Consider the following 25,138-nt stretch of genomic DNA (forward strand, 5'->3'; position numbering starts at 1 on the left):
GTGGGTATAAAGTGGTATCTCATTGTGGTTTTGTATGTTTTTGGAGAAATGTCCATTCAGATTCCTTGCTCACTTTTTATTACTTGTCTTTTTATTACTTATTTGTATGAGTTCTTTATATATTCAAGATAGAAGTTGCTTCAGAAGACACTATTGAGAAACTAAAAATAACTCACAATATGAGAGAAAATATTTTCTTAAACATTTTTTTTTAAATGTCTATTTTTGAAGAGAGAGAGAGAGAGAGACAGTGTGAGCAGGGGAGGGTCAGAGAGAGAGAGGGAGACACAGAATCTGAAGCAGGCTCCAGGCTCTGAGCTTTCAGCAGAGAGCCTGATGCAGGGGTTGAACCCCTGAACCATGAGATCATGACCTGGGCTGAAGTTGCACACTTAACCTACTGAGCCACCCAGGCACTGCTGGACTTTGTTTATATACTTTACTAAAACAAAATATAGCAACAGAGAAAGCGGAAGCAATTAATGAGAATCCAGCTGTTTTCTATTAAGCCCAACCCTAAAGAGATTTTTAAAAATTTAAAAACTTGTCACTCAAGTCACTGATTTTTTTAATAATTAGAAAATAGGCAATGGATTTGTTGTTTATAAACTAATGAGTAAGTAAACATTTCTAAGTTTTAGTTCATAACAATAAATATTGCTATAAACCATGTAAACATAAGCCCTTTGAAATCTTCAGTTTCTAAGTATGTAAAGGAGCCCTAAAGACTAGAAGTTTGAGAACTGCTGGTCTTCATATTCTTAAAATTTTCTTTTTCTTTCCTTTGGGTTGTGTTATCCTAATCCTTTAAGTGTGGAGATTACCCATGGTTTAGTCTTTTGCAGTATATTTTATGAAGAAGTTGAAGGAAGGATTCAATCTACTACCATAACTTTTATAATCTTTTAGACAACTTTGAATATATATCTAACCCTGATCAATTTTCCAGGCATCAGTCCAATATCCATAACTTAGTGTTAGACATTTCTATTTAAGTATCTTTCTTTGTTCTCACATTGCAACAAAAGTGAAACTGAGTCCTTCATCACATAGATCTTGTTTGCTTTTTTACCTGAATCTTTCTTAGTTACATGAATTTCTCATACTGCTATACATTTTATTTGCAATCTGTTTTACTACTTTCCAGACTTTAGAATAGTGCCTCTGGAAATTTAATGTACATATGAATCACCTGGAGATTTTCTTTATTAAAAAAAATTGTTTTAAATGTTTATTTATTTATTTTTATTATCTTTTTGTTTCTAGGAGAGAGGGAGAGAGACAGCACGAGCAGGGGAGGGTCAGAGAGAGAGGGNTCCGACGCAGGGCTCAAACTCATAAACCTTGAGATTATGACCTGAGCCGACACCAGCTTAACTAACTGCGCCACCCAGGCACCCTTGTAGTGTGTTTTAATTTTTTAGATTTTAAAAATTAAGACCTTATTAAAGTTAATATTTAGATTTACCCTTTCTGTTGTACTTTCTTCTTCTTTTTTTTTTTTTAACGTTTTATTTATTTCTGAGTGACAGAGACAATGTGAGCAGGGGAGGGTCAGAGAGAGAGGGAGATACACAGTCTGAAGCAAGCTCCAGGCTCTGAGCTAGCTGTCAGCACAGAGCCCGACGCAGGGCTTGAACCCACGAGCTGTGAGATCATGCCCTGAGCTGAAGTCGGACGCCCAACCGACTGAGCCACCCAGGTGCCCTTGTTGTACTTTATTCTTTATTTCATCTTTGGACTTTCATCTGGGATCATTTTTTTTTTTTTGAGCATTTCTTTTGGTGTGGTTCTGCTGTTGATGATTTTTGCCAGTATCTGCTTATCTTCTAAAATGAAGATAAATGCTTGCGTTTTCATACATAAACACGCTTACATGGTGTACTGAATTACAGACTGGCAGTTTCTATTGCTTCTTTCATGAAGTCATTTTTTTTTTCTTGTTTAAATTGTTTCTACTGTGGAGTCAGCCTTCAGTTTTGCTTCTTTATTTTTAATTGGTTTTCTTTCCTTTTTTTCTTTTAATGTTTATTTTTGAGAAAGAGGGCATGAGCGAGGGAGGGGCAGAGAGAGGGAGACAGGATCAGAAGCAGGCTTTGTGCTGAGAGTGCAGAGCCTGATGTGAGGCTCAAACTCATGAACTGTGAGAGCATGACTTGGGCCAAAATTGGATGCTTAACCAAGTGAGCCACCCAGGCACCCCCAGTTTTGCATCTTTAAAGGTAATTGTTTTTCATTTGTCAATTTTAAGATATTTCTTTTAGTCTTAGTACTTCAGCAATTTTACTTTGATGTGTCTGTATGTTTTTGTAGTTGCTTGGAATTCATTCTTGATTCTGGCTTGAGTTTTTAAAAATTAGAAGATGTAGCCATGATCTCTTCAAATGTAGCTCCTGCCTCATGCTTTCATCTCCTTTTGGGACTCTATTTACATAAATGCTATGCTTTTTCATTATCTTCGTGTTTTTCTTGGCCTCTTTTGTATTTTCAGTCCTGTTTTCATTTGTGTTTCTGTACTAACTGGATTTCTGACCGAATCCTTTTTTTTAAAATTTATTTTTTATTTCAGAGAGAAAGCACAAGTAAGGGAGAGAGGCAGAGGTAGAGAGCAAGAGAATCTTAAGTAGGCTCCACGTTTAGTGTGGAGCCTGATATGGGGCTTGATCCCATGACCTGAGCTGAAATCAAGACTTGGATGGACGCTGTTTGATGCTCAGCAGACTGAGCCACCAAGGCAACCCTCCTCCTCCTTCTTCTTCTTTTTTTTTTTTTTAAAGATTTTATTTTTAAATAATCTCTGTATGCAAGGTGGGGCTCTGACTCGCAACTCTGAGATCAAAAGTCATATGTTCTACCAACTGAGCCAGCTGGGTGACCCCCTGCCTAATCTTCTTTTAAACTATATGTAATCTAATACTAAAGACATCTATTGAGATCTTAATTTTTTTTGAGATCTTAATTTTAGTTACACACACACACACACACACACACACACATATATATATTTTAAGTTTATTTTGAGAGAGTTAACACAATTGAGTCTGGGAGGGGCAGAGAGAGAGTGCGGGAGAGCGAGAATCTCAAGCAGGTTCTGCACTGTTAGTGCAGAGCTGAAGGCAGAGTTCCAACCCACAAACTATGAGATCTTGACCCTAGCTGAAACGAAGAGTTGGTTGCTTAACTGATTGAGCCACCCAGGTGGCCCAAGTTAATATATATTTTAATTATAAAGTTTGTGATTTTTTTTTAAGTTTATTTTTATTTATTTTGAGCAAGACAGACTCCATGAGAGGGTCCAGGGCAGACTGAGAGATGGAGGGAGAGAGAGAATTTCAAGCAGGCTCTGTGCTGTCAGCTGTGGAGCCTGGCACGGGGCCCATGTCGGGGTTCGATTCCATGAACCATGAGATCATGACTTGAGTGGAAACCAAGAGTCTGTCGCTTAACTGACTGAGCCAGCTGGGTGCGCCTTAATTTCATTTTTAATAGTTTTCAGAACTTTGCTGAAATTCTTTATCAGCTGATACCTTGAATATATTTCTGTTATAAAGTTCAAGTCTGATGAGTCTAATATCTGGTTTTATAATTGTTTCTGTGTTTGACTATGTGGTTTTGGTCTTGGTTTTTTTTGGTATGCTTGGCAAGTTTTTTTTTTTTTACTCATTATAGAAACTGAAATATAGAGAGTCATGTGCTGGAGAAGGAAAAGGGTGACAGTGATTTTATGTACGCTTTACCCAGTCAACACTTAGCAACTCATGGACAATTTTATTTCATTTGCATGCTCCCCATTCCTTTTCCCCACCCATTGGATGATTTTGAAGCACATCCAGGTATTACGTGTTACTTATATGTATTTCAATATAGTTCTCTGAACAACAAATATTTGAAAAATAACCACAATATCATTGTGACACTTAAAAAATTAAGAGTACTTTTTTCTTTATTATTTTTTTTTAAAAGTAAACTCTACCATTAATGTGGAGTTCAAACTCCTGACCCTGAAATCACAAGTGTCATGCTCCACCAACTGAGCCAGTCAGACTTCCCAAAAATACTTTCTTTTTTTTTTTTTAATTTTTTTTTTAATGTTTTATTTCTAGGAGGTAGAGAGACAGCGTGAGCAGGGGAGGGTCAGAGAGAGAGGGAGATACAGACTCCGAAACAGGCTCCAGGCTCTGAGCTGGCAGCCAGCACAGAGCCCGACGCGGGGCTCGAACCCACGAACCGTGAGATCATGACCTAAGCGAAAGTCAGACGCTTAACCGACTAAGCCACCCAGGCGCCCTAAGAATACTTGCTTAATATGAAACATTAAGGGGCCTCCGACTTCGGCTCAGGTCATGATCTCGCAGTTTGTGTGTTCAAGCCCTGTGTCAGGCTCTGTGCTGACAGTTCAGAGCCTGTAGCCTGCTTCGAATTCTGTCTCTCCTTCTCTCTCTGACCCTCCCTTGCCCACACTCTGTGTCTCTCTCTCTCTCACACACACAAAAATAAATAAACATTAAAAAATAAAAAGAAACATTTAGTAGTCAAATTTCCCTTATACTATAAAGTTTAAAATTTTTTATTGAATATTTCCTTGAAAATTTGAATTAGGATTCAGATGAGGTCTATTGTAGTNTATTTTTTAAATGGATTTTTAAATGGATTAAAAATACCCATTTTATAGATACATAATTTACATACAGCAAACTATTTTATTTATTTTTATTAAAAATTAAAAAAATTTTTGTTTTTGAAAGAGAGCATGAGTGGGGTAGGGGCAGAAAGAGAGGGAGACAGAATTTGAAGCAGGTTCCAAGCTCTGAGCTGTCAGCACAGGGCCTGATGTGGAACTTTATCTCACTGGCCACGAGATCATGACCTGAGCCGAAGTCGGACACTTAACTTACTGAGACAGCCAGGTGCCCCCAAACTATTTTAATGTATGGTTTCATTAATTTTGATAAATGTATATACCCATGTAGGCATCACCACAATTGACTATTTCTACCAGCTCACCATCCTTGTAACTATTGATATGCTTTTCCTCTCAGCTTTATTGAGATGTAGTTGACATATAACATTAACATAAGCTACAATCATGATGTGATGATGTGATGATATGCATGTATTGCAAAATGATCACTACAGTAAGGTTAGTTCACCTCACATGATTACCTCTTTTTCCTTTGGCGGTGAGAACATTTAATTAAGATTTACTCTTAGCAACTTACATTTGTACTCATAAAATATATAATACAGTATTGTTTATTTTTTTGTACTCTCTGCACCCAACATGGGGCTAGAACTCCTGATTCTGAGATTAAGAGTCGCATGCTCTTTTCACTGAGCCAGCCTGGCTTCTTGTGTTAATACGGCACTGTTAATCATGGTCCTCATGCTGCCACCATGATGTATGTTAGATTCTGAGAACTTAATGCATTTATAATTAGAAGTTTGTACCCTTTGATCAACATCTTACCATTTCTCCCACCCTCCAGCCCTTGGCAACCACCAGTCTACTCTCCTTTTTAGGAGTTTAGCTTGTTTAGATTGTACATTAGTAAGTGAGATCATCTAGTATTTGTCTTTCTCTGTCTGACTTATTTCACTTAGCATAATGCCCTCAGGATCCGTCCATGGTATTCCAAGTGACAGGACTTTCTTCTGTTGTAAAATAATATTCCATCATATATGTACCACATCTTCCTCGTCCATCAGTGGATGCTTAGGTTGGTTCCATTTCCTGGCTATTGTGAATAATGCTGCATTGAACATAGGGGTGCAGATATCTCCTTGAGAAAGTGATTAAATTTCCTTCGGATATATGCCCAGAAGTGGGATTACTGGATCATATGTGGTAGTTCTATTTTCGCATACTCTTTCAATCCTGTTTTACCCTGTGGCTATACCAGTTTACATTTCTGCCTACAGAACAAGGATTCCCTTTTTCCATGTGCTCATCAGCGGTTGTTATCACTTCTTTTGATAATGGCCATTCTAACAGATGTGAGGTGATAGTTTATTTTAGTGTTTTTATTATTAATAAATTGTTTTTAATGTTTATTTTAGAGAGAGAGGGAGAGAGAGAAAAAGAGAGAGAAAACAGGGGAGGGACAGAGAGAGAGGGAAGCAGGCTCTCGGCACTGAGCTGTCAGTACAGAGCCTGATGTGGGGCTTACACCCACGAACTGTAAGATCAAAGATCATGACCTGAGCAGGAGTCAGGCACTCAACTGACTGAGCAATCCAGGCACCCCATAGTTGTTTGTTTTTTATTTTCATTAAAAAAATTTTTTTTTTGGCTTAAAACAACACAAATTTATTGTTTCACAATTCTACAGGTCAGAAGTCTAACATGGATTTCACTGGGCTAAAGTAAGGTGTTGGGAAGGCTGGTACCTTTTAGAGCCTCCAGGAGAGAATCTGTTTCTTTGCCTTTTCTAGCTTCTAGAAGCTGCCTGCATTCCTTGGTGACCCAGCAATAGCACTGATAGGAATTTACCCGAGGGATACAGGAGTGCTGATGCATACGGGCACATGTACCCCAGTGTTGATAGCAGCACTTTCAACAATAGCCAAATTATGGGAACAGCCTAAATGTCCATCAACTGATGAATAGATAAACAAGATGTGGTTTTGTATATACAATGGAATACTACTTGGCAGTGAGAAAGAATGAAATCTGGCCATTTGTAGCAGTGTGGATGGAACTGTAGGGTACTATGCTAAGTGAAATAAGTCAGTCAGAAAAAGGTAGATACCATATATTTTCACTCACATGTGGATCTTGAGAAACTTAACAGAAGACCATGGGGGAGGAGTGGGGGAAAATTTACAGAGGGAATGAAGCAAACCATAAGAGACTCTTAGATACAGAGAACAGACTGAGGGTTGATGGTAGGTTGGGGAGAGGGGAAAGTGGTTGATGGACATTGAGGAGGGCACTTGTTGGGATGAGCAGTTATATGGAAACCAATTTGACGATAAATTATATTAAAAAAAAAGGACCCTTATTCTGCTGTGGTCAGAGAAAAAGATGGGAAAACAGAAGCAAGGTCAGAGACATGCTATACTACTGGATTTGAGGATGAAGAGAGGAGGCACTAACCAAGGAATGTTTGTTTTTTTAATGTTTATTTTGAGAGAGAGAAAACGCACACAGGGGAGAGACAGAGGAGGAGGACAGAGAACAGGAGGGGCAGAGAGATCAGTAGAGAGAATCCAAAGCAGCCTCCATGTTGTCAAAGTGGAGTCTGATGTGGGGATTGATCTCATGAACTATGAGATTGTAATGTGAGCCGAGACCAAGAGTTGGACACTTAACCCACTAGTCCACCCAGGTACCCTGCTCATTTTAGTTTTGATTTGCATAACTCTGATTATTGATGTTGAACATCTTTCACTTACCTATTTGTGATTTGTAGGTCTTTAGAAGAATATCTATGCAAGTCCTTTGCACATTTTTAATTTTAATTTTAATTATTATTATTTTTTTTAGAGAGAGACAGAGCATGAACTGGGTAGGGGCAGAGAGAGAGGAAGACACAGAATCCGAAAGTAGGATCCAGGTTCTGAGCTGTCAGCACAGAGCCTGATGTGGGGCTCGAACCCACAAACCGTGAGATCATAATGTGAGCTGAAGTCAGATGCTTAACTGACTGGGCCACCCAGGTGTCCCCATTTTCAAAGTGGGTTATTTGATATTATGCTATTCAGTTGTATGAGTTCCTTTTGTACTTTGGATATTAGTCCTTAATAAAGATAAATGGTTTGATAAATATTTTTTTCCATGCCATAGGTTGTTATTTTGGCTGTGCAGATGTGCTTAGTTTGATGTAATTCTACTTGTTTATTTTTATTTCTGTTGCTTGTGCTTTTCTTGGTGTCCTGTCCAAAAAAATCATTGCCAAGACCAGTGTCGAGGAGCTTTTTTCTTTGTTCTTGGTTTCAGGTCTTACATTGAAGGCTTTAATCCATTTGGAGTTTATCTTTGTGTGTGGTGTAAGATAAAGGTCCAATTGTAATCTTTTGCCTGTGGATATCAAGTTTTCCCAGCATCATATATTGAGTATCCTTGGCTCCCTTGTCAAATATTAGCTGACCATATATGCATAGGTTTAATTCGGGCTTTTCTGCTTTGTCCCTTTGATCTTTGTGGTTCCTAAATAAGATGTCTCTTCAGAACAGTTGAGGGCCCACAAACGTGGGGCAACTTATCAGGTGAAAGCTGGTGATGCAGGCGGTGACAAGAATTCACCTAAGGAAGAACAAAGGAGATGGAAGTTTATTAACTACACCACATGGGAGTGGAGGGCAAGATAGCAGAGGAGAGGCTGTCTGCTAGGAGTCAGTGGGTGGGAGCTGTTTTTAAAGGAGGAAGATGAGGAGGTTTGGCAAGGATGAATGGAATTCTCCCTTTTTGGTAACTGTGTGCCTAGTTGTAGTGGCCCATTGGCTAGTTAGGGCCTATGGATATTTTAAAGTGGGTCACTTGATGTTCTTGTATTCAGCCAGGTGGTGACTGTGGGCTCATTTTATATTACAGAGCTTAACCCTGTTTGCTTGAAAGCAGCCTCTACAGTTTATATGTCTGTTTTTACGCCAGCATCATACTGTTTTGATATTGGAGCTTTATAGTATAATTTGGAATCCAGAAATGTAATGTCTCCAGCTTTGTTTTGAGAATTGCTTTGGCTGTTAGGGATCTGTTACCGTTTTCTGTTTCTTTAAACAAAATCCATGGGAATTTGAGGGATTGCATTGAATCTACAGGTGGCTGTGGGTAGTATGAACACTTCTACAGTATTCTTCTGATCCATGAATACAGGATATCTTCAGTTTCCTTTATCACTGTCTTACTGTTTTCCAGTATACAGATCTTGCACATTCTTGGTTAAATTTATTCCTAAGAATTTTAATGTTTTTGATGCTATTGTAAATTGGATTGTTTTCTCAGTTTGTTGTTAGTATGTAGAAATACAATTTCTGTATGTTGATATTATATCTTGCAACTTTTCTGAATTTATTCTAAGAGTTTTTTTGGTGGAATGTTTAGGATTTCCATGTAAAAGATCATATCATCTGCAAAAAGACTCCGTTTTACTTCTTCCTTTCCAATCTTCTTTCCTTTCCTTTCCATATAAAAGATCATATATATCATCTGCAAAAAGAGTCTGTTTTACTTCTTCCTTTCCAATCTTTTCATTTATTTTTCATACCTGATTGCTTTGGGTAGGACTTCCAGTACACTATCGAAAAAGACTGGTAAGAGTGGGCACCCTTGTTTTGTTCCTTATCTTAGAAAGCTTTTAACTGTTCACCACTAAGTGTGATGTTAAGTGTGGCTTTGGGTTCTTGGACCCAGCTCCACTGTCGGTGTGTGGAGGGTTTCCTAACACTGACAGGCAATGCTCGGACACCAGTAGGGTGTCCAGGAATTCACCTCAGTTCTGACGCTCTCATGAGATAGTATCAGATTCTCTAGCTAAAGGACTCAGTCCCACAACACTGCCCTCCACTTTAGATGCCACTTGCAAGCCCTGGTTGTTATCTTTACTTCTTATCTAATAGTTGTAAACCAAAAGTTCCCATGACTGCTTCCTTGGTTTTAATTAATCAGCTAGAACAACTCACAGAACTCAGAAAACCTATTAACTCACTAGATTACCAATATTAAAGGATATGAGTCAACAGCCAGATGAAAGAGAAACTTATGGTGAGGTCTCAAAGGATCTTCTGCCCTTGTGGAGCTTAGGCCACAGCATGGTGGCCTGTGTAAGCGTTCTGGTTCCCCAACCAGGAAGTTCTCTGAACCAGAAAAATTTATGTATTTCTTATAATTACATTGTTGCAGTCGCCTTTCTTATGTTGAGATCCATTTCTTCTGTACCTAATTTGTTGAGTTTTATCATGATACTGAATTTTGTCAAATGCTTTTTCTTTTTGCGTCTTTTGAGATCCTCAGGTTTTTATCTTTTGTCCTGTCAATGTCATATATTGTATTTATTGGTTTGTGTATATGTTTCGCCATCTTAGCCTTCCAGAGATGAATCCTATTTGATCATGGTGTATGATCCTTTTAATGTGATGACCTTGGTTTGCTAGTATTTTGTTGAAAATTTTTACATCTATATTCATTAGGTTATCAGACTATATTTTCCTTCTATTTATCTTTTTTTTTTAATATTTTTATTTCTAGGAGAGAGAGAGAGACAGCGTGAGCAGGGGAGGGTCAGAGAGAGAGGGAGATACAGACTCCGAAACAGGCTCCAGGCTCTGAGCTGGCAGTCAGCACAGAGCCCGATGTGGGGCTCGAACCCACGAACCACGAGATCATGACCTAAGCGAAAGTCAGACGCTTAACCGACTAAGCCACCCAGGCGCCCCAAAATTTTCTTAGCACTTTACTTTTTTTTTTTTAATGTTTTATTTATTTCTGAGAGAGAACATGAACAGGGGAGGGTCAGAGAGAGAGGGAGACACAGAATCTGAAACAGTCTCCAGGCTCTGAGCTAGCTGTCAGCACAGAGCCCGACGCGGGGCTTGAACCCATGAACTGCGAGATCATGACCTGAGCCTAAGTCAGATGCTCAACCGACTGAGCCACCCAGGCGCCCCAGCCTATTTATCTTTTTTTAAAGTTTATTTATTTTGAGAGACAGAGCATGAGTGGGAGTGGGGGAGGGGCAGAGAGAGAGAGAGAGGGAGGGAGAGGGAGAGGGAAAGCAAGAATCTCAAGCAAGCTCTGTGCTGTCAGAGTGGAGCTCAGTGTGGAGCTTGAACCCACAAACGATGAGATCGTGACGTGAGCCAAAACCAAGGGTCAAATGCTTATCTGGCTAAGCCACCCACGTGTCCCCTCTTGTAGTACCTATATCTGGCTTTGGTATAAGGGTAAATTTGGGAGTGTTTTCTCTTAAATTTTTGAAATTTAAGAGTTTGAAGTTTGATGTCAGTTATTCTTTAAACGTTTGGTAGAATTGACCAGTGAAAGCCTCTGGTGCTGGACTTGACTTCTTTTTATAGGGAAGTTTTTGGATCACTGATTCAATCCACTTGTTATTTGAAAAAAAAATTTTTTAGTGTTTATTTTTGAGAGAGAGAGAGTAAGAGAGAGACAGACAGAGTGTGAGCGGGGGAGGGGCAGAGAGCCGGGGAGGCACAGAATCCGAAGCCGACTTTAGGCTCTGAGCTCGAACTCATGAACCATGAGAACATGACCTGAGCTGAATCTTTTCAGATTTTTAAAAATTTCTTAATGATTCATTTTTGATAGGTTATATGTTTCTAGAGTTTATCCATTTTTCAAGATTGAGCAATTTGTTGACTTCGAATTGTTCATAGTAGTCTCTTATTCTTTGTGTTTGATATCAGTTATAGTATCTTGGTTGTCTGCCTCTTCCATTGTTGATTTTATTTTTTTTTTAGTCTAGCTTAGATTGTTTATTTTTTAAATCTGAAAAAAAAAATTCTTAGTGTCATTTATCATTTCTGTTATTTTTCTGGTCTTTATTTTTGATCTCATCTTTGTTCTGTGAACTTTGAGCTTAGTTTGTTCTTTGTTTAGTTTCTTTTTTTTTCTTAAATTTTTAATGTTTTTATTTATTTCTGAAAGAGAAACCGTGTGAGCAGGGGAGGGTCAGAGAGAGAGGGAGACACAGAATCCAAAACAGGCTCCAGGCCCTGAGCTAGCTGTCAGCACAGAGCCCAACGTGAGGCTTAAACCCACGAACCGTGAGATCATGACCTGAGCTAAAGTCAGATGCTTAACCAACTGAGTCACCCAGACACCCGTTTAGTGTCTTTAGGTGTACAGTTAGGTTGTTTGAAATTTTTTTTCTTTTTTTTTTTTTTATGTTTATTTTGAGAGAGAGCACACCCGAGAGTGGTGGAGGGGCAGAGATGGGGAGAGAATCCTAAGCAGCCTCCGTGCTGTCAGCATAGAGCCTGATGCAGGACTCTGTACCATGAACCGTGAGATCATGACCTGAGCTGAAACTGAGAGTTAGTTGTTTAACTGACTCATCTACCCGGGCACCCTTTTCTTTTTCTTAATGTAACATTTCTCACTGTAAGTTTTCCTCTTAGGACCTGTTTTGCAGCATATAAGTTTTGGTGTGTTGTATTTCTATTTTTGTTTGTCTGAGGAAATTTTTAAAAAATATTTAGGGGCGCCTGGGTGGCTCAATCGGTTAAGCGTCTGACTTCGGCTCAGGTCATGATCTCATGGTTTGTGAGTTCAAGCCCTGCGTGAGGCTCTGTGCTGACAGCTCAGAGCCTGGAGCCTGCGTCAGATTCTGTGTCTCCCTCCCTCTCTCTCTGTGCCTCCCCCACTCATGCTGTTTCTCTCTTTCTCTCTCTCTCTCGTAAATAAACTTAAAAAATTGAAAAAATATTTATTTATTTTTGAAAGAGAGAGTGCACAAGTGAAGAGCAGATAGGGAGACAGAGGATCTCAAGTAGACTCTGTACTGACAGCACTGAACCTAATGTAGGGCTTGAACCCATGAACCCTGAGATCATGACCTTAGCCGAAGTCGGACACTCAACCCACTAAGGTACCCCGGCACCCCTGAAGATATTTTAAAAATTTTCCTTTTGACTTCTTTGATTCATTGGTTGTTCTTAAGTGTGTTGTCTAATATCTACGTGTTTGTGATTTTTCTAGCTTTCTTCCTCTTACTGCTTTCTTTTTTTTAATGTTTGTTTATTTTTGGGAGAGAAACAGCATGAGTGGGGGAAGGGCAGAGAGAGAGAGAGAGGGAGACACAGAGTCAGAAGCAGGCTCCAGGCTGAGCTATCAGCAGAGCCCAATATGAGGCCTGAACCTGTGAACTGCGAGATCATGACCTGAGCTGAAGTTGGATGCTCAACAGACTGAGCCATCCAGGCACCCCTACTCTTACTGATTTCTGTTTTATGTTTTTGTGGTTGGAAAAGACACTTTCTATGATTTCAGTCTTAAATTTGCTAAGACTTGTTTTATGATGTGTGATCTGTCCTGGAGAACAGGACTCCGTGTGCTTGTGGAAAATGTTTTGCTGTTGTTGGATAGAATGTTCTATATATGTCTGGTCCATTTATTCTAAAGTATAGTTCAGGTGTTTCCTTATTGATTTTCTGTCTGATCTATCCATTTCTGAAAATGGGATATTTAAGTCCCTACTGTTACTGTATTGCTATTTTTTTCTTTAGATTTGTTAGTATTGGCTTAATTAATGTATATTTAGCTGTTTGGGATTTACATAAAACACCATAACAGTTCATTTTAAGCTGGTAACTGTCAGCTGCATGCAAAACCTCTAGCCTTTTATTCCCACCCTCCAATTTTTTTGATGCTAGCATTTGTATCTTTTTATATCATATATCCATTAACAAATAATGGCTGTTGTTACTTTTAATAGTTTATCCTTCTGGCTTCTTGCTAGAGTTCAGTAATTGACATAGCACCATGTTATAGTAAGAGATTATTCTGAATTTGACTATACACTTAACCTTTACTAGTGTGTTTTATAGTTTTGTGTTTTCATGTAGGATTAGTATCCTTTAATTTCAGCTTGAAGAGTTTTTATTTTTTAATGTTTATTTTTGAGAGAGACAGAGCACAGCAGGGGGAGGGCTAGAAAGAGAGGGAGACACAGAATCTGAAGAAGGCTCCAGGCTCTGAGTTGTCAGCACAGAGACCAGGGCAGGACTCAAACTCAGGAACTGCAAGATCATGACCTGAGCTGAAGTCAGATGCTTAACCCACTGAGCTACCCAGACATTCCTCCATTGCTGTTTCTTTAAATAAATTACTGCCCCTCCTTCCCTCTCTTTTCCTTCTGGGACTTCTCCAAAAATGCTAGATTGTTTCTTTTAATTGTATCCTATAGTCCCCAGAGGCTTTCTTCATTTCTTAAAAAAATTTTTTTTTTAATGTTTTATTTATTTCTAGGAGAGAGAGAGAGACAACGTGAGCAGGGGAGGGTCAGAGAGAGAGGGAGCCACAGACTCTGAAACAGGCTCCAGGCTCTGAGCTGGCAGTCAGCACAGACCCCGACGCGGGGCCCGAACCCACGAACCGCAAGATCATGACCTAAGCGAAAGTCGGTTGCTTAACCGACTAAGCCACCCAGGCGCCCCTTTAAAAAATTTTTAAAAAAATCTTTTATTTGTTTTCAAGAGACAGCGAGACAGAGTGCAAGCAGGGGAGGGGCAGAGAGAGAGAGGGAGACAACAGCATTTGAAGCAGGCTCCAGGTTCTGAGCTGTCAGCACAGTTCGAACCCACGAACTGCGTGATCATGCCCTGAGCTGAAGTCAGAGGCTTAACCAACTGAGTCATTCAGCCATCCTTCTTCATTTCTTTTGAAGTACCATTTCAAAATGACCTGCCTTTCTACTTAACAGATTCTTTCTTCTGCTTGATCAAGTCGGCTTTTGCTTTTACTGCATTTTTATTTCATTAATTGTATTCTTCAGTTCCACAATTTGTGTGGTTCTTTTTTTTTTTTTTATAATTTCTATGTCTTTTGTAAGACTTCTCACTTTTGGGGGCACCTGCGTGGGTGGTTCTGTGGGTTAAGCGTCTGGCTCTTGATTTCGGCTCAGGTCATGATCTCATGGTTCGTGGGATTGAGCCCCTCATCGGGCTCTGCACTGACAGTGCATCTTTCTGTGTTTCCTTGGAACAACTGTTTTGAATTCTTTATCAGACAGATTGCAGATCTCTTATTTATTTTGGGGTTGGTTAAACTGGAAAATTATTGTTTATTTGGTGGTTTAACATTTCCTTGTTGTTTCACATTCCTTGAAGTTTTGAGTTGCTTTTTGGCATTTGACAAGATGTCACTTCGAGTTTTTATTGACTGGCTTCAGGAGAGACATACCTTCTCTGAGCCTTGCCAGAGATTCTGAAGTTTTTACAGACCTTTGCTGTGGATATTCCTGTTCCTCATTTCTTATTTTCTCTCAGATGGAATTTTTAAGTTTACTTGCCTTCTCTTTTTTAAATTTATTTTTTAAATTTACATCCAAGTTAGCATATAGTGCAACAACGATTTCAGGAGTAGATTCCTTAAAGCCCCTTACCTATTTAGCCCATTCCTCCAACCCCTCCAGTAATCCTCTGTTTGTTCGCCATATTTAAGAGTCTCATGTTTTGTCTCGTTCCCTGTTTTTATATTATTTTTACTTCCCTTATGTTGATTTGTTTTGTATCTTAAAGTCCTAATATAAGTGAAGTCATATGATATTTGTCTTTCTCTGACTAATTTCGCTTAGGATAACACCCTCTAGTTCCAGCCATGTAGTTGCAAATGGCAAGATTTTATTCTTTTTGATTGCTGAGTAATACTCCATTGTTGTGTGTATTCCACACACAACAATGGAGTATATATATATATACACACACACACACACATACATATATATATGTATATACATAAATATACATATATACACACACACACACACACATACACACACACACACCACATCTGTATCCATTCATCCATCGATGGACATTTTGGCTCTTTCCATAGTTTGTGTATGCCTTCTCTTGATCATGCACAGCTAAGTCGAGTGTGATCACCTCTTGTTTGCTTTCTATAGGGCAGTGCTGAATTCTCAGGTTTGTGTGCTTTCTCCCAGTTCAGAAGAGCCAGGGCAGCTTTTTGTACTTGCTTACTAGTCATGTATATAGATACTTGCACTACATCCTTAGGGGTGAACACAGGGAGCTAGCAACAGGGTGAGAGTGTGTGTGTGTGGGTGAGATGTGTGTAGAGTTAGGGCTGCCCATTTACCAGTTGGCAGCATCCTCAGACAAGGCAACTTGTGAGTGGGCTTCTTGATGAAGTCTGCATTGCAGTTAGTAGGATCCATATCCCATTTTATGTTCTCTGAGAGAGTCCTGCTGTTCTTCTAGCCACTCCCCTCCTCCCTAGTCATGTAGTGAGTGTCAGTATTCTGGGTGGAGTAATAATGAACATGGGTCTCTTTGGCAGTGTCCTGCACAACTGGGGAAGCAGGGTGCTCACTTCAGCATGCTCTCACTTAATCTGGGAGAAATCACAGATTAAGAACATCTCTCCTGGCATTTTGCTGTGGGGACTGTAGAGAAAGAATGTGCCACGTACAGTGAAACTGTTTCTTGTACCCTTTTCAGTGTGTTCAATCTTGGATTTTTTGTTTGTTTTGTTCCAGTGGCTATGCTGGAATTTCTCCACTGGACTCCCAGACTTACACCAAGCCACTGTTGTCCATAGGCAATAGTCAAAAATCAATGTTCTTTGAGGAAGATGGGTAGGAAAGTCCTGTTTTGCTGTTTTGATGCCATCACTCTTGGCTGACATGCTTTATGCCACCCATACTTAGGTTTGTCTTTTGTATTGTTTTATTAAAGTAGAAGTAAATTTTATGTACTATTTGTATTTGACTTTTTTCCGCTTAGCATATGGTCTAAACTATTCTTGTTTTTTAGTGTATCAGTAATCTGCTGTTTTTTGTTTTTTGTTTTTTTTTGCTGAATAGAATTCTTTATGGAGAACTCTTTCTCTGCATACATAAATTGATCAACTCTTTGAACACTCAATTTGTTTCTAGTGTGAGGCTCTCTGATGAATTTGTTGCTTTGTTCATTTTAGTTTTTGTGTTTTGTTGGGTGACCTGCCTGTACTAATTCTGTAGATTTTAGTTACCCTGCATTTTGCAGGCACTGATGTCTCTCTCTCTCTCTCTCTCTTTCTCTCTCTCTCTCAGTATGTAATTATTTTATTTCTGTTCTCATGTTTTAAAAATTTTACTTATTTTGTGGGAGAGAGAGCACACACAGGAGGGAGACAGGGAGAGAGAGAATCCCAAATAGGCTACTATGCATTGTTGGTGTAGAACCCGATGTGTGGCTTGATCTCATGGACCTGAGTTGAAATCTAGAGTCGGACACCTAATTGGCTAAGCCAGTCAGGCTCCCCTATCAGTGGCTTCTTTTAAACCACAGTTTGAATTTCTCTGTCTTTTTTTTTTTTTAGTTAATAATGTAGATTTATTGTAAAGTATTGTAAATTAAATTGTAAACAAATACAGCTTAGTTTCACAACCGTTTTTTAAAATGAATTTTATTTTAAATGTTTATTTTTGAGAGAGAGAGAGCGTGAGCAGGGGATAGGCAGAGAGAGAGGGAGACAGAGGATCCAAAGCAGTCTCCATGTTGACAGAAGAGAGCTCGATGTGGAACTCAAACTCAGGAGATCATGATCTCAGCTGAAGTCTGATGCTTAACCCACTGAGCCACCTAGGTGCCTTCCCCATTACAACCATTTTTAAGTGTATTGTTTAGTAGTGTTAAGAATATTCCCATTGTTGTGCAACAGATCTCTAGAACTTTTTCATGTTGAAAACTGAAACTCCATGCCCATTAAATAACTCATTTCCCTCACAGTCACCATTCTACTTTGTTTCTATGAATTTGCTTACTCAAGATATCTCATTTAAGCAGAATCATAATCATACAGTATTTGTCTTCTTGCAACTGCCTTAGCATAATATCCTCAAAGTTCATTCATGTTCATAGCCTACTTCTATTCCTCAGTATCTGGCTGATGTGTATATATTTATTCTGTAATTGTACATGAGTCTATAACCAGACAGTTGTGTGTGTGTTAAAAGTTAACAAATGGTATCATTCTTTATCCTTTTACAGCTTTTTCATTAATCATTTTGAATTTGAATATTAGATATTTTGATACATAGAGATTCAGTTTATTAACGTAAATACGCCTTTACTTAAAAAAACTTTTTTTTTTTNGAGACAGAGAGGGAAAGAGCATGAGTGGGGGAGGGGCAGATGAGAGAGAATACACAGAATCTGAAGCAGGCTCCAGGCTCTGAGTTGTCAGCACAGAGCCCCATGTGGGGCTCAAACCCATGAGCCATGGGATCGTGACCCAAGCTGAAATCGGAGGCCCAACTGACTGAGCTGCCCAGCGCCTGTACCATTTTACTTTCTAATAGTACTTTTCATTTTTCTCATTTCAGTTTGGGTTTTTCTATTAATCAACTAAATCTGTCTTGTTTGTTATTTTTATTTATTTTTTTAATGTTTATTTTTGAGAGAAAGAGTGTGAGAGGGCAAGGAGCAGAGAGAGGGAGACACAGAATCCAAAGCAGGCTCCAGGCTCTGAGCTGTCAGCACAGAGCCTGATGCAGGGCTCAAACCCATTAATGGACTGCAAGATCATGACCTGAGCTGAAGTCAGCCACCCAGCTGCCCCTTCTAGTCTTATTTTTTAAAAAAAGCCTCCCTTCCTTCAGTTAAAAATTTGACTTAAAGTGTACTTTTGCAAACTACTACCCAAAAATAAGGGATACATATGGTTGATATTTAAACTTTAATGTCAGTCCTGAAATAGGTATCGTATGAATGTTGTTTATAAGAAATACCTTCTGGGGGCACTTGGCTGGCTCAGTTGGTAGAGTATGCAACTCTTGATCTCAGTCTTGTGAGCTTGAGCCCCACGTTGAGGATAGTGATTACTTAAAAAATAAAATAAAAATATAGGGGCACCTTGGTGGCTCAGTTGGTTGGTTTAGTGTCCAACTCTTGGTTTTGGCTCAGGTCATGATCTCATGGTTCATGAGTTCGAGCTTTGGGTTCAGCTCTGCACTGATGGTGTGAAGTCCGCTTGGGCTCCTCTCTTGCCCTCACTTCCTCTCTCTCTGCCCCCCCTCCCCCTTGTTCATATTCTCTCTCTCTCTCAAAATAAATAGATTTTTTAGAAACCTTAAAAATAAATTTTAAGAAAAAATTAAGTTCTGGATAATGGGCCCATATGCCTTTTTGTTTTTATTTTTAAAAAGACTTTTTAAGTTTTTAATTTATTTTTTAAAGTTTATATGGGGGGGGCAGAGAGACAGGGAGAGAGACAATTTCAAGGAGGCTCCTCTCTGTCAGCACAGAGCTTATTGTGGGGCTTGATCCCACCAAGAGAAACATTGTGCCCTGAGCCAAAATGAAGAGTTGGACACTCAACCAACTGAGCCACTCAGATGCCCTGAAGATTTTTATTTTTTATTCATTTTTGGTTTTTAAAATTTTTATGTTTGTTTATTTTTGAGAGACAGAACAAATAGGGGAGGGGCAGAGAGAGAGAGGGGGAGACACAATATGAAGCAGGCTCTAGGCTCCGAGCTGTCACACAGCCGGATGTGGGGCTTGAGCCCACAAACTGTGAGATCATGACATGAGTCAAAGTCAGATGCTAACCCACCGAACCACCCCGGTGCCCCATGATTTTTTATTGTTAGGCAATCTCTGTACTGAATGTGGTGCTCACACTCACAACCCCAAGATCAAGAGTCATATGGTCCACTGACTGAGCTAGCCAGGCACCCCTGTTTTAATTTTAGTTAAATAATATGTGCCTCATTTGAAATGTCAAATGGTTTTGCCAGGCTTGTAACAAAACCCAGCAGTCTCTTGTGGCAATCCCACTTTTTCTCTCCTAGAGGGAATTACTTTCTGTTTTATCTGATTTTTCCCCCCTAGATTTTACCTTCCTGTGTCTAAACAATAAGATTATATTGTTACATGCTTATAGGTATTTTCAACCGTTGACTTCATTCTATGGAAGACTTGTTGGTCTGTTTATGTCCATTTATGGAAGAACTAGCATTTTTACCCTTGCCACCACTTTCCAGTTGTTTTAGAATTAATATTGTGTATTTATATTATTAGGATCATGTAAATACTCACTCTTGAGAGCCAGGTAGTATACTGTAGTTACATTTCTTGTACAGTTTCTTTCATTCTTATGATTAGTAGTTGCCAGTTTGTATGCATGAGTTTGTCTACTCATGCAAGCCTGAGATGTTTTCAAAATCTTCAAGAGACTAAATTATATGCAAAGTATATGTTTAATCCCCTGCCTTCTGAACCATCTTATCTACAGTCCTTTTATTCTGTCTTTAAAAATTTTTTTAATGTTTATTTTGAGAGAGAGAGTGAGCATGAGCAGGAGAGGGGCAGAGAGAGGGGTAGAAAGAATCCCAAGCAGGCTTCAAGGTGCCAGTGCAGAGTCCAGTGCAAGGCTCAAACCCAGGAACTGTGTGTGAATCGAGAGTCGTAGGCTTAACCGACTGAGCCACACAGGCACCCTGGTCCTTTTATTCTCTTGATCCTATTTGAACTAGTGTTCTTGGGATCTGTGCACAGTAGTCTTATTTGGATCTCCCTTCACATCATCTTGGGATTCTCTTTAAACATGAACTTCTTGGAGTCACTGGAAGGCTCTGTCAGTTGAGCTCTTGACTCGATTTCGGCTCAGGTTATGATCTCCAGGTTTTTGATTTTGAGCCTCGTGTTGGGCTTCTCCTCGATGACAATGTGGAGTCTGCTTGGGATTCTCCCTCCCTCCTCCCCTCCCCCCCCATTTCTTTCCCTCCTGTGTGCACATACTCTCGAAATAAACTTAAACAAACATGAACTTCTTTACACATACTGCTTTCACTTCTTTTTCTTTTTTTTATTTCTGAACTCTTAACATCCAGTTTTCGCTTATAAATCACTTTCTAAGAGAATCTCTTCTTGACTTCCCCATTCTGAGGTGGGTTATGCTTATTCTTTGATACACAGTATCCTACTTGGTTTCTCTTAGCATTTATCACAATATGTGTGAATAGTTTTACTTATTCACCTCTTTTTGTCTTTACTCTTCATCACTAGACTAAGTTCCATGAAGTGGGAACTGTTACCATTTCGTTTACCTTCGGATATTTACTAGTGAGCATATACAGTGCTCAAAAAATATTAACCGAATGAATATATGACTTTTAGATACAGTGAAGACTTAAATGCCAAGGGTGATGGTACTTGTTGGACTTTGTCTAGAATGGAGTTGGCAAACTGTGGCCCGGTGTACCACATCTTGCCAGCTGCTTGTTTTTGTAACATGACCAATGCTCCTTTGTTTACACATGGTCTGTGGCTCCTTTCAAGTTACTGTGGCAGAGCCTCTTAGTTGTGAAAGAAACTGTATGGCCTGCAAAGTCTAAAATACTTAACTTTCTTGCCCATTAAAAAAAGTTTGCTGACTTCAATCTTGTACAGTTAAACATCTTACATTAGAAGACTTATTTGGACCACTAGGCAAACTGTAGTTTTTGAAAACATTTTTCCCTTCTTGATTACTTTTATAGTTGTATATATTGTATATGAAATGCCAGTATGTCAGTCAAGGTCCTGTTAGGGGATTGGAGGGGGTATTTATTAAAGAGAAGTGCTTACACAAAGGTTAGAGGTTTAAAGAATGAATGGAACCAGGAGGATGACCAGAGATAATGAGGAGGAAGACAACAACAATGAAGACGATGACCATGACAACATGACAACCACTACGATAACTGAGGAAGCAGCCAATCTTCCCTGAAGCCTGAGGGAAACAAAGGAAGAGGGTTGTCAGAATCTAAGATTCACTTAAAATCACGTAGAGGTGGGCCCTGTGAAGGAAGCTTGGATTTAAAGTTAAGAGATGCTGCTTGGCTACTTCTTGTACCTCTGACAGTAGTACCATGAGATTGGGTCTTGGAAGCTGCCCCTTGGAATCAGTACTGCTTCTGAGTGATGGTTTCCTGTACAGAAAGCTAACATTTCCTGGTCTCCTCCTGCCCTCTAGTCTTTTGGTGCCAGTGAGGCAGTGGAGGAAGATCTTAACAGGAAGCCAGCTGGAAATGAAAAATAGAGCTTGCAGAGTTCCAGCCCCAGCATCACAAAGCATAGAACAGAAGGTGGATTTGAAGTAGAGAGACAACATTAGAATAACTGGCAAACTGTCTTCTCCCTCACTCCTTCAATACATCTGTTAAAAAATATCTGAAATATTTGCATTTGTAAATCTAGGGTTTTTTTGTTTTTTTGTGTGTAAGTATTTTACACAAAAAAATACTTTAATACTGGTTTTATACTTTAAATACTTTAAAGTATTTAAATACTTTAATACTGGTTTATCGTTATTTATTCCTAATTTTAAAAAGTATTTTTTCTACTTTATTTCAGTATCAGTTATAGAAGGCGGTGATGGACTGCAGCTCAGAAAGGAACATACTCTCAAAATATTTGCTTATATCAATTCCTGGACACAGAGGTATGCATCTTTAAGTACTTTAAAGATTAACTTCTTGAGTTGTACTTTAAATGGGCATTGTTTGTCATAAAACTTCCTTTTTAGGATGTTGGATTGTATACCTTTGGTCATTAAATGACAGTTAATATTTATTAAATCTTCCCTTATTTAAAAAAATTTTTAAAAATATTTTATTTATTTCTGAGAGAGAGAGAGAGAGAGAGCGTGAGCAGGGGAGGGTCAGAGAGAGAGGGAGATACAGAATCCAAAACAGGCTCCAGGCTCTGAGCCAGCTATCAGTACAGAGCCTGATGTGGGGCTCGAACCCACGAACCGTGAGATTATGACCTGAGCCGAGGTCCGATGTTCAGCCAACCGAGCCACCCAAGTGCCCCTTTCTTCCCTTCTTAAACATGAGGCCACTAGTGGTTTTATTTGTAAAACATGAGAATAAAAATCAGTTTCTTTAACTCCTCTTTCATTATTTAGAAAAAGAGTGAATGAAATTCTAATAATAATTATTTTGAGAGATGAAAGGATTTTTATGGCATAGATTGAGACGTATAACAAGCATAATCTGTTAAAAATCAGTACTTTGGTAATGGACGCTTTGACCCTTGTGGAAGCTACTTTTTATTTTTCCATTTGCATAATAAATAGGTGTATTAGTCTAATTTTTAAGAAACATATATGTTGATAATATAAATAAAATGAAAATTTTGTAACAGGAATTTGCAGATTCCTGTTCTCTCAACACAGTGTTAGCCTGTCATGGCTAAAAATTCTTTTTACTTGTGTCCCTGTCCCATTAGTCCTTCTAAAATTTCTATGGGTAAAAAAGTTTGTTTCCTTATGGGTAAAGAATGTTTGAAGCTTTGTGTGCAGTGATTAGTGAACATATTAAATGCAGCTAACGTAAATAAATGTCCTGAGGTTCATAGTCTGGCTGATCATAGAGTTTATCTTCAAGTAGCATTTGCTCTAGGTAATATCTCTTTTTCTAATGTTTTTTCCTTATTTGTTAATAAAATTGGTACACATATTTGTTCTACAAAAGATTATAGATTGTAGTTATTTAAAATTTAAATACCAAGCTCTGCGCAGTAGCAGTATTGTAGCCAATGAGGTTTATCTGAGGTGCAATTATTGCTGATTAAAAGCTTACATGCCATCATTATTGGTGTCTCTTTTCTGAGGCTCAGCCAGCTGAATTACTTTTGGCTAATTTTAGGAATGATTGCCAACACCTCTGTTCTTTTCCTTATGGGTAGAGTAGATGATTGGATATTTCCTAATACGAATGTTCATGATTTAAAATTGACGTTAGTAGCCTAAAGGATTTGCTGAGAAATGTTGCATTTGAGTCATAATTTTGAATGTATTTGCTGTAACTACGGTGAGGTGGCAGCGTGCTATGCCACTGAATAAAATGAAATTCAGAGAAATGATTTTAATGTTTCACCCTCCTAGTTATTGGTGGTACTTGGTGGAAGTTACAATTTTCCATTTTAGTCCCCTTTTATCATTGATGTATACTTTTAATCCTTATATCAGGAATTTTTATATGGGAGTGTGTGGATGGGAATGAAATTATAAAGGAAGTATTGATGTGTACCATTTTAGGCATAATTTGTAGGTTTTACCAGAACGTCAAAGGGTGTTTGCCCCCAAACTACAGAGATCGTCTTACTTTTATCTCCTCTTGCTCTAGAGTATAGTGGTTAAGAGTGTGGCTGTGAAACCAGATTGATGTGGCTTTGAGTCTTTCTTTATCACCTGTTTACTAGATAATTATGACAAATTAGCTTATAAATTCTTAATTCCTTATTGTGAAATGAGGATAATAATAATAAAGGTACTACTATCTAATGTTATAAAGAGACAAGTGCTAAGCTTAGATCTGACAGAAGATCTTTTTTGTTTTATTTGTTTGAGAGAGTGCAAGCCGGGGAGGGGCAGAGGGGGCAGAGATAGTGAGAGAGTAAGAATCCCAAGCAGGCCCTGCACTGTCAGCACAGAGCTGATTGTGGGGCTCAAACTCATAAACTTTGAGGTCATGACCTGAGCCAAAATTAAAAGTTGGATGCTTAACTGAGCTACCCAGTTGCCCCTCTGATAAAAGATCTTAATAAACACCTATTTTAATTAAAATTGTTAAAATTTAGTTTAGCAAATGATATATATTATTAATATAAGCTAAAGTTTGAAAAGCTGAACTAGGGAGTGCCTGGGTGGCTCTGTCTGTTGAGTGTCCGGCTTTGGCTCAGGTTATCATCTCATGGTTCGTGGGTTTGAGCTGCGCGTTGGGCTCTGTGCTGACAGCTAGCTCAGAGCCTGGAGCCTGTCTTCGGATTTTGTGTCTCCGTCTCTCTCTGCCCCTCCCCTGCTCACACTGTCTTTCTATCTCTCAAAAATAAATAAAAACATCAAAAAATAAAAAAAAGAAAAGCTGAACTAGAAAATAATTTCTAACATTTATAATTCTATTCACATGTTGGTAAGTATGAACAGTTTTTAGGAGGTAGTAGAAAGTACCCCAAAGTAGAATGTTACAGTCATCATTATTCATGCTAAAGAAGAGAAGATTGATGATAAAATATCTAGGTGGATCACAGTGTTTTGTGATAAAAAGTTTCGCATATTCTCCCCTTTCCTTGTCCCTCCCACCCACCAGTTTCTTTTTTAGGCACTAGAAAATATTGTTGCCTAGATTAAGATGATGGTTCTTGTAGGTGATAAACCACAACTAATAAAGCACATTTAATCTTCAAAAGAGATTGTTAACTTGTAGGCCTGTGACTATGGTAGTCCATAAATGTACCTTAGCACACTGATGAACTCATGACATTTCATACAAAATGTTCCTAATAGGTTTTCTGGGAGAAAAATTGTTATTATTAGCCTTCATAAGATTATCAGTGGTAAAGAATCATTATTCTAGTATATTGACTAGAATATAGGTAAAGGAGTATGTTCACATTAAAAACAGCTTATTGTTCAGAATTTAATATTTATAAGAATTATAGCTGTATTAATATTTTATATTTTTCC

At 38.7% G+C, this 25,138-nt stretch overlaps 1 non-coding gene across 1 annotated transcript; it reads left to right on the plus strand.

The window, feature by feature from the left end:
• The first annotated feature begins 23,179 nt into the window (after positions 1-23,179).
• Positions 23,180-23,322, plus strand: LOC144233532 (U4 spliceosomal RNA). The gene has a single exon (XR_013335690.1). It is a non-coding gene; the product is annotated as a U4 spliceosomal RNA (small nuclear RNA).
• The last annotated feature ends 1,816 nt before the right edge of the window (positions 23,323-25,138 follow it).

This window comes from Crocuta crocuta, unplaced genomic scaffold (assembly GCF_008692635.1).
Source record: "Crocuta crocuta isolate KB4526 unplaced genomic scaffold, BGI_CrCroc_1.0 scaffold113, whole genome shotgun sequence".
Lineage (NCBI taxonomy): Eukaryota > Metazoa > Chordata > Mammalia > Carnivora > Hyaenidae > Crocuta > Crocuta crocuta.